Source organism: Chiloscyllium punctatum, chromosome 30 (genome assembly GCF_047496795.1).
Source record: "Chiloscyllium punctatum isolate Juve2018m chromosome 30, sChiPun1.3, whole genome shotgun sequence".
Taxonomy (NCBI): domain Eukaryota; kingdom Metazoa; phylum Chordata; class Chondrichthyes; order Orectolobiformes; family Hemiscylliidae; genus Chiloscyllium; species Chiloscyllium punctatum.
The window spans coordinates 65542229-65552901 of record NC_092768.1 but is presented as its reverse complement, the minus strand read 5'-3'; the positions used below and the strand labels follow the sequence as shown (position 1 = coordinate 65552901).

Genomic DNA, 10673 nt, shown 5'->3' with positions numbered 1-10673 from the left:
GTGTTAAAAGAAAGATTTTCGATTTACATAAGAAAGAAATGAACCTAACATAGTCATTCTAACAGATGGAAGACTTAACAAGCAATCAAGGTATTTTTCCAATGTATAATTTCAGTGACATTACACTGTAACCTTTCACCATAAATTCTGTACCTTACCACTGTGTACTCCACAGCCACCTGATGAAGGAGCAGCCCTCCAAATGCTATTGCTTCCATTAAACCTGTTGGACTATGACCTGGTGTTGTGCGATTTTTAACTTTGTATTAGAATGCGGATCTCACAATTAAAATAGAGATGAAGAAGCATTTATTCTCTCAGACAGTTCCGTATCAGTGGACTTTCTTGGAGCAGAAGGCTGTTGAGGAAGTGTCATTAGGTGTAATGAGGCTGAGATCGGTAGATCTTCAAACCGCAAAGATATCAAGCATTCTAGCGAAAGGCAAAAATTGCAGTTCAAGGTTATCAGATCAGATATGAAACCATTCAATAGCAGAACAGACTTGGTGGTCTGAATAGTGACTATTTTTCCCTAAAATTGTTGGCCTTAATATGAAGCTGCATAACCGACCTGAGTAAAACGTGCCAAATTTAAAAAAGTGTGGTCCCCCGGAGCACTGAACCGAGGTGAAATGTACAAAGAACCACACACAAAGGGCAAACAATATTGGGTCATTGATACGTCGTGATCAGTATACCAAGGTAAATAGGAAAACCGATATTCAGTGTCGACATTGAACCTGGCTCCACGAGGCATGTAGTTAACTCTCAAAAACCACTATTCCCCTTCCGTTTTCCTGACGCCCCCTCCGTTCTTGTTTTAAACTGATTGAACTTCAGGCAATTGCAAATGACATTGCTGATGTGGAACTGAAGCATATAGAACATAGAACATTACAGCGCAGTACAGGCCCTTCGGCCATCGATGTTGCGCAACCCTGTCATACTAATCTGAAGCCCATTCCATCCGCACGATTCCATGTACGTCCATATGCCTCCCCAATGACGACTTAAATGCACTTAATCTTGGCGAACCTACCACCGTTATAGGAAAAGCATTCCATGCCCGAACTACTCTCTGACTAAAGAAACTACCTCTGACATCTGTCTTGTACCTATCTCCCCTCACTTTAAAGTTGTGACCCTCGTGTTTGCCGTCCCCATACTTGGAAAAAGACTCTCCCTGTCAACCCTATCTGAACCACTGATTATCTTGTATGTCTCTATTAAGTCACCTCTCAGTCTTCTATCCAATGAGGACAGCCTCAAGGTCCTCAGTATTTCCTCATAATACATTCCTTCTACACCAGGCAACATGCTAGAAAATCCCCTCTGCACCCTTTCCAAAGCGTCAACATCCTTCTTATAATGCGGTGACCAGAAACGTTGACAATACTTCAAATGTGGCCGTACCAGATCTTTGTACAGCTGCAGCATAACCTTCTGATTCCATAACTCAATTCCTGTATTAATTATGGCCAAAACACTGTTTTCCTTCTTAACAACCCTGTCAATCTGGGTGGCAACTTTCAGGGATCTGTGTACATGGACACCGAGATCTCTCTGCTCATCTGCACTCCCAAGAATCTTACCATTATCCCAGTACTTTGCATTCCGATTACTCCGTCCAAAGTCTATCACCTCACACTTGTCCACATTAAACTCCATTTGCCACCTCTCAGCCCAGCTCTGCATCCTATCTATGTCCTTCTGCAACCGACTACATCCTTCGTCACTATCCACAACACCACCGACCATAGTGTTGTCCGCAAATTTACTAACCCACCTTTCTAAGCCCTCATCCAGGACATTTATAAAAATGACGAATAGCAGTGGACCCAACATCGACCCTTGTGGAATGCCGCTAGTAACTGGACACCAAGATGAACATGTTGCATCAACTGCAACCCTCTGTTTTCTTTGAGCGAGCCAATTACTGATTCAAACTGCTATGTCTCCCACAATTCCATTCCTCCGCATTTTGTATAATAGCCTACTGTGGGAATCTTATCAAACACCTGGCTGAAATCCATATACAGAACATCAACCAGCTTACTCTCATCTACCTGTTTGGTCACTTTGTCAAAAAACTCATAAGATTCGTTAGGCACGACCGACTCTTTACAAAACCATGCTGCCTGTCCCTGACAAGATTATTCTTTTCAAGATGATTATAAATCCTATTCCTGATAATCTTTTCCAACGCTTTACCAACAATTGAAGTGAGACTCACTGGTCTGTAATTACCAGGGTTGTCTCTACGACCCTTCTTGAACAAGGGAACCACATTTGCAATCCTCCAGTCCTCAGGCACGATTCCTGTAGATAATGATGATTTCTAGATCAATGGCACAGGCTCGGCAATCTCTTCCTTTGCTTCCCAGAGGATCCTAGGATAGATCCCATCTGGCCCAGAGGACATGTCTGTTTTCACACACTATAGTATTTCTAATACCTCTTCCTTGTGAACCTCAATCTCTTCGAGTCTAGATGCAAGTATCTTTATATCTTCCTCGCCAACATTTTCATTTTATATCCTGAACACTGTCGAAAAATATTTATTTAGTGTTGCCCATGTCTCCTCTGACTCCACACACAACTTCCCACTATTATTCTTGATTGGCCCTAATTTAACTCTCGTCATTCTTTTATTCCTGACATACCTATGGAAAGCCTTATGGTTAACCCTGATCCTATCCGCCAACAACTTCTAATGTCTCCTCCTGGCTCTCATGTCTCCTCCTCGCTCTTCTGAGCTCTCTTATTAGGTCATGCAGGGAAACTATTCTGTCTGCTGCACATCATTCTGCTTCGAAATATCAGGCAGTATTTCATATTGATTGCTGTAAACGTTAACCTTTAACAAGCCATGACAGTGAAATCACTGAATCCGCATCACTATACTACCAGGGAAGATTTCTGTTAAAATCACCCTGGACACCAAGAAAATCGACATTCTATTCTCCCATCCTTCTGTGCGTGATCTCCTCGGCCCTATTCCGGTCTGGTTGGTTGGTTCACAATACTGAGGCCATCCAATCATCTTTGCATTTCAGTTTCTAAAGGATGAGACCTTCTCTCTGAGCTGGCAATGTGCTTGCTCAGTGGCGATAACACTGTCCTTGTAAACTAGAAAAGTGCTTAAAATTGGCCATTCCTGTGTTCCATTCCAAGAACTTGAGGCAAACCGTTTGGCAGGACAGGAAATAGCGGGTGTGAGCAGTGACAAAGTTTGGCAGCAAGAACGAGGTGAGGCAGTATAAACTACAGAGTAATGGGGAAATAATGGGCAAGGAACACTGGGACGGGAGGGGCTGAATGCTTCCTTTCTTTGCTGTAACCAGACATTGGTGTTGAACTCTGAAATGGGACAACATCAGACAAGTCGGTGAAATCTTACTTTCTGCTTGTTTTCTCCCGAGGCCTGTGACACACTTGGGGAACTGTGTCTGCGTGCTTCAGTCTATGGTTAAAAATGGGGTTCAGTTCCCATCTCAAACTTTAATCCCACTTATTGTGTTTTACGAGATTAAAACGTTCCAGAGAAATTAGACCTCACGTGAAATGTAAGAGCATACAAGTTTACAGACCAAGTGTTGGGAAACGAGATGAAGGGACCCAGATCTGTGCTGTAAACACGCGATAATTCAATCATTTTTGAAGGGAAACATATCTGCAGTGACATAATTCCAAAAACTGTGTTATGAAGAAACGGTGCAACGGCTTCTGCCCTCATCCCTGGTGGTCTAGTGGTTAGTATTCAGGGCTTTAACTGAGTGGCCTGGGTTTCATTACAGTTTAGAAAATCAGGACTTCTTGTTCCTGATGCAGAGAGCGCAGCTCTACCAGGAATCTGTTTCATGCCTTAGATCAGTCAATACCCCAGCTCATCAAAGGGAATAGTGCCTTCCCTCTCTCTGCACAGTCGGACCGTTAATCCTTCATTCTCCTCTGATTCCACTTCCCAAAAAGTTTCAAAATATTGTCAAAACCGAGTCTCAGCTATTTCTTTTCTGCCTTTTCATCCACCGGAGCTGCAGCGATTGAGTGCGTTGGTTTCTGAAAATGAAACGTACCCATGAGCAATGTATTAGGCTCTTCCAGGATTGCCTTCTCTGACAATGGTGGGACATGACTGATGTTGTCTATGATATGGAAGTGCTAGTGTTTGAATTGAGTAGACAAAGTTAAAAATTACACAATATCAGGGCAGAGTCCAGCAGGTTTATTTGGAAGCACTAGCTGTTGGAGAGCCGCTCCTTCATCAGGTGGGTGTTTTACTGCAGAAACTTGGTGTTTGTGTCAATATGCGCGATCTTTTGGAAGATCATCTGGACTTTAACCGACCGTTCGTGGTGTCGACGGTACCCATGACGTGGAAGTGTTGGTGTTGGACTGGGGTGGATACATTTAATAATCAGACAAAGCCATTTTCGATTCCAACAGTTGTCAAATACCTGATGAAGAAGCAGTGCATGGAACACTGGTGCTTCCAAATACGTCTGTTCAATACCATCTGGTGCTGTGTGATTTTTATTCTGATAGCTCTTGGTAATATTTAACTGATCGAAGACAGTGAAAGAATTTTCGCTCGTGAAGATGAAAATTTCAAATATTATCCACCTCAGCATTACAAAAATGATGAGGTTGGATTTGTGATGAATCTCCACAATGCGCTTGCGCAAAGTAAAAGTTGAACTTACAACCGCCTGATCCGGAGCCAGCTCTCCGAATGGTTGTGCCACTGGCCAGATGCACAGCTGAGGTTTTACACGCTGCAGAGCTGTGGTGTTAACAAGGACATGAGCAATAGCAGTAATAGTCACAAGGTGAACAAAGAACAAAGATAATCACCATCATTGATTCACTTCAAATTGTCCTCAAAAAAAGACCATTCACAATCTGATCAGCCAATCAATGAGGTCACTGCTGATCTTGGAAATTGCAACTGACTTTGCTACGTTTTCACCAAAATTTGAAGTAAACTCCATCCTAATCATAACATCGCATATTCCCATTAATTTTCACCTTTAGATTACGTTAGTGACCTGACGGTATTTGCTGGAAATGAGTGAAAACGTCCTTCCGGTGATGTAATCCAGTGCAGAGACGGCCAGAAATGAAAAGACAAAGACATAAAACATCACTCCCATTTCTCTCTGTACCAATGCGTTTTCCTGAGTTGAATATTTGCAGGACTTGACTTTACTATCTAAAGAATTAATTATTTTCCCGGGAAAGATTCTTCATAAATCAATTAACATCTGAGGTGTTGAAACTTATTTTACTTTAAATTAAAATAGTTGAATATCCTTTCCCCCAGCCTAATGTCCCAATCCTCCCTCCTCTTCCATGTAAATACAAGCTGATCCAGGTGATTTTGGAGCTCCCAACCTGACGTTCCAATGCTCCTTGCTGCTCCATGTCAATAGAAGCGGATCGACTTGAAGTTGGAGCTCCCAGTCTGATGTCACAATGCTCCCTGCTCCATGTCAGTAGAAGTGGTGCAGTTCAGGTTAGACCTACCACTCTGATGTTCCAATGCGCCCAGCAGCTAAATGTCATTAAACGCTGATCCTTGTGAGGTTGGAGCTCCCAGTCTGATGTCCCAATGTTCCGTCCTCCATGTCAATAGAAGTGGTCCAGTTGAGGTTGGATCTAACACTCTGATGTCCCAATGCTCCCTGCTGCTACATGTCATTAAAAGCTGCTCCAGGTGAGAGTGGAGCTCCTAGAATGATCTCCCAAAGCTCCCTGCTCCAGGTCAACTGAAGCTGCTCCAAATGAGGTTAGATCTTGCATTCGGATGTGCCAATGCTCCCTGCTGCTCCATGTCAATGGAAGTTGCTCCAGGTGTGGTTGGAACTCCCAGACGGGTGCCACAATGCTCCCTGGTCCACGTCAAAAGACGCTGTTCCAGATGAAGTGGGAGCTCCCATCCCTGGCGGCGCACATACGTCTATACCATCATAGAAATACTTCCCACTGAACATTTCCACCACTGGAACCATTGGTGGAATATCCACATCATGAGAAGCTAATATTATTTTTAGTCACCACCGAATCCAAAAGTCATTCTTTCTTAAACCTTACTTAGCATGTGCATACTGCAGTCAATCCGAAGTAAGTTAATGGTGCTAATTGATCTATGCTTAATAATAATTACATCCTATTTTTCATGTTGAGTAACTGCGAGTTAGCAAGGACAATGTTTATATTGAAATCACACTTTTATTCCAGGTGAGAGAATGTGGTTTGCATTATTTAAAATGAACTTGTTCACTGTGTAAAATGACCAAATAAATCTCAATTTCAAAACAAAATTGGTAACGTTGTCATCTATCTTAAAATGTGATGTCTTCTTCTTTCAACCAGACGGGTATTATAACGAAAAGTCTATTAATGATATGCCTATAAAGACACTTTAAATCGCAAGGTTTGTGAAGGTTTGTAGCTCAGGTTGAGGTTTAGGGTTTAGGTTTGCTCGCTGAGCTGTAGGTTTGATATCCAGACGTTTCCTTACCTGGCTCGGTAACATCATTAGGGGCGATCTCCAAGTGAAGCGAAGCTGTTGTCTCTTGCTTTCTATTTATATCTTTCTCCTGGAGGGGGTTCCTGGGGTTTGTGGTGATGTCATTTCTGGTTTGTTTTCTGCGGGGTTGATAGATGGCTTTTTGATCTATGTGTTTGTTTATTGCATTGTTGTTGGAGTGCCAGGCCTCTGGGAATTCTCTGGCGTGTCTTTGCTTAGACTGTCCCAGGATCAATGTGTTGGCCAAGTCGAACCGGACTACCAAAAATCCATAAACCAGGAGCCCCCTCAGACCCATAGTCTCATTACCCAGAGCACCAAATTACAGACTGGACAAAGAACTACACGCAAGACTGAAATACCTCATAGAAGATTCACAGCACTCCATCCACTAATCCCAGGAATTCCGAAAAATCATCAAAAACACCAAAGTAGAGGAAGGGAAGCAATGGTCTCATTCGACATAATAGCACTGTTCACCTTCATCAACATCGACATGGCAAAGGAAACACACTTTTAGAAGAGACCATCACACACACCAACCACCATCAATCACATTACCAACGAAAACATCATCAAGCTTGTGGATCTGTGCATCACCACTCACTACACTTTCAACAACATCGTCTACAAACAAACCCCCAATGGCCCACCCATAGGACCTCCGCTATCAGGATTCAGAGCAGAAGCGGTAATGCAAAGACTAGAACAAACAGCCCTAGAAACAATCAAACCAAAATCTGGGTCCGCTACGCAGATGACACCTTTGTCATCACAAAACGAAACAAGATAGTAAAGACATTTAACATCATCAACAACACTCTCACAGGCATAAAGTTCAACAAGGAAGAAGAAACCGACAACAAACTCGCATTCCTGAATGACACAGTAGAAAGAAAAGACAACGGAGAACTACAAACCTGTGCATACAGAAAACCGACAAACACTGACCAAATACTTAACTCCACCAGCAACCATCCCATCACACGCAAACGAAGCTGCGTCAGAACAGTATTCCAACGAGCCACCAGACACTGCAGCACAGACGAACTTCGGAAAACAGAGGAGAACCACCATTACAATGTATTCGAGAAGAACAGATACTCAAAAAATACAGTCCACACTTTCCTCAAGAACAAACCACGACAAGCAGACCAAACACAGCCAGGAACCATAACCACCTGACCATACATCAAAGAAGTTTCAGACATGACAGCCAGACTACTAAGACCCCTCGGAATCCTAGTAGCACACAAACCCACCAACACTCTCAAACAAAAACTAACAAACTTAAAAGAACCAGAACAATCCAAAGACAAAACCAACGTCATCTACAAAATTCCATGCAAGGACTGTCACAACTACTACGTAAGACAACAGGAAGAAAGTTAGCCACCAGGATATACGAACACCAGCTAGCCAAAAAAAAAACACGACCTTCTCTCCCTCGTAGCCCTACATACGGATTAAAAATACCACGATTTCTACTGGGACAACACATCTATCCTGGGACAGGCTAATCAAAGACACGCCTGAGAATTCATAGAGGCCTGGCACTCCAACCACAACGCCATAAACAAACACATAGATCGAGATGCCATCGATCAACCCCTCAGAAAACGAACAGGAAATGACATCACCACAAACCCCAGGAACCCCATCGAGGAGAAAGATATAAATAGAAAGCAGGAGACAACAGATTCTCTTCAATTGGAGGTCGCCACTGATGATGATGTTACCTAGCCAAGTAATGAAACGTCTGGATATCAACGCTACAGCTGAGCAAGCAAACCTTCACCCTACATTTTAAATTATTTTTCATGTTTATGTTGCATGAATCTGCGGTCATTGATCCACAGTTTAGTTTCACTCCCTAAAGGTAACATGCTGATTTCTCCAGTTGTTCATAGTTCAATGTGATGCATCCAGTGTGTGCATAACGAGAGGGAGGTTGCTTCCCACATCTTGTGTTTATCTGTGCCTTATGTCCAGCATTCATCAATGGCGAGAGCAAGGGGCGAGGGCGAGACCAATGTGTCAGTCTATCCGTGCCCATGCACGGCACCAACATTGGCAATTCTCCACTGTGCATTTACAGCCAGTTCTCAGTGCCCCTACACCCACGCCCTGCCCCTTTGAAGTATCGCCATCATTTTGTGCTGTCTCGCTGTGCTCTTCTCACCAGGATGAATTACTTCTACTCAACCTCCTTCAGATTTCATCTGACAAAACATTCATTAAGAATCCCTTTGCATAACCATGCACTTCGCAGCTCTCGTTATTTGGTTTTCCTGGATGTCTTTCATACAAAAAGACGTTCACAGCAACTTGACTTGAAAAAGAAAACCGCGCTCCTTTTCATTATCCCAATGCAACCTACATTTCAGTCAACAGGCTTGAACTATTCTTTGAAATTTTGTAATAGCGTCTATGCACATGAACTGACTATTGGAGCTCCAACGATAGCTGTGATCATTTGAAAACAACACCACTGAAATGCCGTTGATGACAGCGACGAGAGTGGGATTCGAATCCACGCGTGCAGAACACAATAGATTAGCAGTCCATCGCCTTAACCTCTCGGCCACCTCGTCACAGATGCAGAAAAGGCTATTACCTTATGAATAATTGAATTGTGTAAATTATGCAGAGCAGCAGATATTTCTCCCTGGTCTTGGTGAAATGATAAATAACACAGTACGGTTCCAAGACTATGGTCTGACCCCTGGGTTGTGGGAAAAGTGCACGCCCACTGTCACATGATGCACACAGTGATCTGAACAAAAATGAGGAAATGAATATGTAACAAGGTCTGTTGAATTCTGTGAAGATTTGAAGTCAACGGAATGAAGAACCCGAGACAGCAGGAAGTGTTCTTGCAATAAAGAGTTGGAGAAAGCTCTTAAGGATAGTGGAATAAAGGGTTATCGGGATAAGGCAGGAACAGGATACAAATTGAGGATCTTCAGCCATGATCATAATGAATGGTGGTGCTGGCTCGAAGGGCAGAATGGCCTACTCCTGCACCTGCTGTCCATTGTAAATTGCATGTGAGGAATTGTTTTCCAGACTGGAGGAGAGTGCAGAGTGCTCAATGGAACACCTCAATAGGAACACCTAACTTCCACTCAGATGTTTTTGACAGGCACTTGTGTACAGAACAGACAATTTCAAAATCCTAAATAAGGCTAAACTGACAATTGAACTCACCAATGCAAAAACCTTGATCTGTATCATTTTCCTGGGCCGTGTGACACCAAGTCACTGTATGATCACAGCAACACAGTGAGCAAGTGTCAGAAGGAAAATGAGTGCAGTGCCAGTGCGCATGCTGGGAGCAGCAGTTGACGCACGGGGAAGTGCATTTCACACAACAGGAACACTTCCCAAACAGCGCACTGTGGTGGAAGAATTCAGAGGAAGTTTACACTTTGAAATTTGATGCCAGAGACACAATGGAGAACTGTCATTGAGTCTGTTCATGATGAAGATTTCAAAATTTCTACAGATGCAAAACAAAATAAAAAGCTCACGGGTTAGTGAAGGCAAAAGATGAAATTGTACATTTCATCAATCTATCCATCTTTACAATGAGTACCTCACCATTTTCCTCACGCGGGGACAGAACCACTGGTGAAGATGATCACAAAATCCCCGTTACTAGCCATGGAATCAGAGAAACTCGGTTTCCCAAACGTTAAGGTAAAACCAGGAATGTGGAGGTAAGCATTAATGTGTTGCTCATGTGCTGAAGGTGACCAGTGCACGGTATCTCTGTTTAAGTATAGTGGGGTGTACTGTGCCGAAGTTTTAATTTTGAGCCTCAAATGAAGCAACTTCAATTTATCGTCAGGTTGAGGGATACAGACAGAAGGTGATATTGAGCAAAGCCCAGTTGATGGGAAAATACCCGTGTTTGTGGATTGAGGAACAACCTTTTCTGGATAATGACTTTTTGATCAACAAACATACTGCAAGGATCTAAAACGTGAAGAGACATGTGTGGAGAGAGAGCCAAAGGTGATTTTTCAGCAGATGGATAACGTTTCCCATGTGCACTGCGTTAAATTCCGGGAAAATTATGTTGAACTGGTTTCATGTTACACAGTTTGTTGCAAACCCACAATGGTTGTTGCAATAA

At 42.9% G+C, this 10673-nt stretch overlaps 1 non-coding gene across 1 annotated transcript; it reads right to left on the bottom strand.

The window, feature by feature from the left end:
* Positions 1-9044: 9044 nt before the first annotated feature.
* trnas-gcu (transfer RNA serine (anticodon GCU)) lies at positions 9045-9126 on the bottom strand. Its single transcript has one exon. It is a non-coding gene; the product is annotated as a tRNA-Ser (tRNA).
* Positions 9127-10673: the final 1547 nt, after the last annotated feature.